Source organism: Octopus bimaculoides, chromosome 5, assembly GCF_001194135.2.
Source record: "Octopus bimaculoides isolate UCB-OBI-ISO-001 chromosome 5, ASM119413v2, whole genome shotgun sequence".
Taxonomy (NCBI): Eukaryota; Metazoa; Mollusca; class Cephalopoda; order Octopoda; family Octopodidae; genus Octopus; species Octopus bimaculoides.
In genome coordinates, this window is record NC_068985.1 from 40,179,901 (window position 1) to 40,183,186 (window position 3,286).

Genomic DNA, 3,286 nt, shown 5'->3' on the forward strand with positions numbered 1-3,286 from the left:
ATATGTATGTGTTTGTATATGTTTGTGTGTCTGTATTTGTCTCCCCAACATCGCTTGACAACCGATGCTGGTGTGTTTACGTCCCCGTAACTTAGTGGTTTGGCAAAAGAGACCAACAGAATAAGTACTAGGCTTACAAAGAATAAGTCCTGGGGTCAATTTGCTCGACTAAAGGCAGTGCTCCAGCATGGCCACAGTCACATGACTGAAACAAGTAAAAGAGTAAAAGAGTAAAGAGAGTATAGGACCTAAAATATAATCTTGTTCTTGCAATTTAAAACATTTTCTCAGACTACATACATTTTATTCAAAATGCTGTACTTATTTATATAAATATTCTGTATCAATTATTATTTTTTAATTAGTAACTTTTTCTAATGTGTATTACAGTGCTTATAGTTATACAGTATGTTTAGTTCCAATGTTTCTGCCTGAAGCCAAAGAAGATAATGATAATCTCGGATATTAGTTATGATGATTATGATTCTCATCATTGTTTAAAAGCACACCTTCCATCCTGGCATAGGTTGGATGATTCAACAGGAACCAATAAGCAAGAGGACTATGCTGAATTCCAGCTTTGGCCTGGATTCTACAGCCAGATGACCTTCCCAATGCCAACCGCTTTATAGAATATGCTAGGTGCCTTTTTTTTATGGTCCTAACGCTACTGAGGTCACCAAATACTTGCAAGATAAGACACCGCAACTAAATGAGTTATAGATTTTCTTGAAAATACGTGGCCATATGCACAATCTCAGCTACATAGGTGAAAAACCGTAGACTACAACTTGGAACACACACACACACACACACAAGCTGAGTAAATTAGAAATCTGAGCAAGATATATCTATAGTTAAATATATATTTGTGTGTGTATATCTGTATTATATTTTAGTTGACATATTTGTGAGAAATTTTAAAACAAAAAAACTAAGTAACTAACTGAGCACAAGTCAACAGTTGGAACTCATAGTTTACACACAGATAACTGGTTAAAGATACATAAAATACCTTCCATGTTTGACATTGCAAAATATTAATTTCTAACAGAGTTATGCGGCCTCAAATATAATGTGCAGTCAATTATATCGACACCAGTGCTTCACTGGTACTTTATTTTTATCTCTGTCTGGAAGGATGAAAGACAACTCAGAATGTACCACAAAGCATTCTGTCCCATGATTTACTTGATTCTGTCAATCTACATACAACCCTCTATAAGATCTCAATTGCAGAAGATTCCTTTTTGTTTAGTTTTGTTTTAACTATTTACTTCTGTTCCTCCATATCTGAAATATATATTAACTAAAATGTTGAGAAAATGTTAACATACCAAATGCAGGGAGCATTAAGAGGCTAACTACAAATAATTATACTGAGAGGGAAAAACAAAATTAGTCATTGGCTAATATTGTTTGGGTCAGTAAAGTATGGGAAACAACTCCAGATATATATATATATATATATATATATAGCCTCATCAGTGAAGCATATCCTTTGCCATACTTACTGAAGTAGTGATGGGAGAATCATTAAATAAACATACAAGAATGTAACTGGTCCATATAGAAAATTAGAATTGTTTCAAGAATAAATAACTCTGAGGATGGTTTATTTATTGGAGCAAATTGTTTTAATAAATGAAAACTCTTTCTGCCACTAATCAGTGAACTATGAAGTAGGAGTCTTTTGTTCAGTCAGAGAAACTAAAGTGACAGATTTTGTAGTAGTACAACTCTATGACAGAAATAAGATAAGTATTTTGTTAAAGGAAATACTGTTGCAGCTGGGTGTCATGCCAATTGCTGCAAAACTTAATTCATCAGTTAGACAAACTGAGACAAGCAGAGTTATGAGCCTTACTTAAAAACACTACAATGGTTGTAGTAAAATTTGTGATGAATTATGTCTGTAAACAAAAGTGTTTTAGTTATGAACAACTTGTCATAACTAAGCCTACTCAATACATGACTAAATTATCCAACACAGTTTTCATTTTTTTTTTAAATAGTAGGATGTGATTTGTAGGAGACCCAACTGCTATTTCTAACTGGTTCCTAGTAAGATTTGTATAAACAGATTGTAGGAAGTAACCTATAGCCTTAAATTTACAGATATTGTGCCTCATACAAATTTATTGGAAAAATTAAGAAGTAAAACATAATTTTAACAACAAAGTATTTGACAGAAGCACTTATTTTAAATTAGAATATGCCAGCTATTTTAGATAAAGGCAATACAAATAATGATCTAAGGCAAGAAATTTGTAATGAAGAAGCCTAGTTGATTGTATTACCCTTCAGTACATGGCTGATACTTATTTTATTGACACCAAAAAGACTAATAAAGTTGCTTCTAATGAGATATAAACTGCCATGTATTTAGTTTAATAGTCTGTAAAAATTTAATTTAGTTTAAGGGAAGTGGTAGTATACATTTCAATATGTAGTGCAACAAAAATATTTTGAGAGAAAAGACAATAAAAACTACTTAAAACATTGCATATTTCTTGAAATCTGCAACAATGGCACCTAACATTTTGAATTTTAAATCTTCTACTCAACTACTGACTCTGTCATATAACGCCTTTAGCTCATTCTTAGAAGTTGACTCTCACAAATTGAGAAACCTCTACTCAATCACTCAACTTACTAGAAAGAACATCCAAATCACCTACAAAGTCGTCTTCAAGAAAGTAAAGACAAATTAGGTAACGTAATTCTGGTATTGGGTGATGGGGTACCTATAAGGCTGGAACAACTTTGATCTAAATCTTCTTGATCACGGTTGATCAGAGATTAAACATCAGCAAATCTACATAAAAATAGCCAAGGATCATCTATATGATCATTTGACTCGGTAGAAATAGCAGTCAAAATCCCATAAAACCAACTCAAATGTCATGGAAAAAAAAAAGAAGCAAAAGATGGATAATATAGATTGAGATAAACTATATTTATAAAAAAAGAAAGAAGATAACCTGGTCTCAACAGGAATGCTTATGATCATACTCAATCAGACCTGACCTGATGTTAACAGCAATCTATTCAAATCTTTCTCTATGACTCAATACCTACATACTCATGAAGTCATTAATACACACATTAGCTAAGATAGATTTATTAATGGGTTTCTTTTATTAACCATTTCTCTTTAATTACTACTTAATAATTGAAAGCAAACACATTTACTATTGTTGTTGCTTTCATTTGTAGTTATTACATGAAAAACATTATATGATACACACACACATTTCTCCTACTCTCTCTCTCTCTCTCTCTC

At 32.1% G+C, this 3,286-nt stretch overlaps 1 protein-coding gene across 13 annotated transcripts in view; it reads right to left on the minus strand.

Moving 5' to 3' along the window:
- The window catches only part of LOC106869124 (sorbin and SH3 domain-containing protein 1), a 482,929-nt gene that overhangs the window by 154,664 nt on the left and 324,979 nt on the right, over positions 1-3,286 (minus strand). The window lies entirely within an intron of this gene.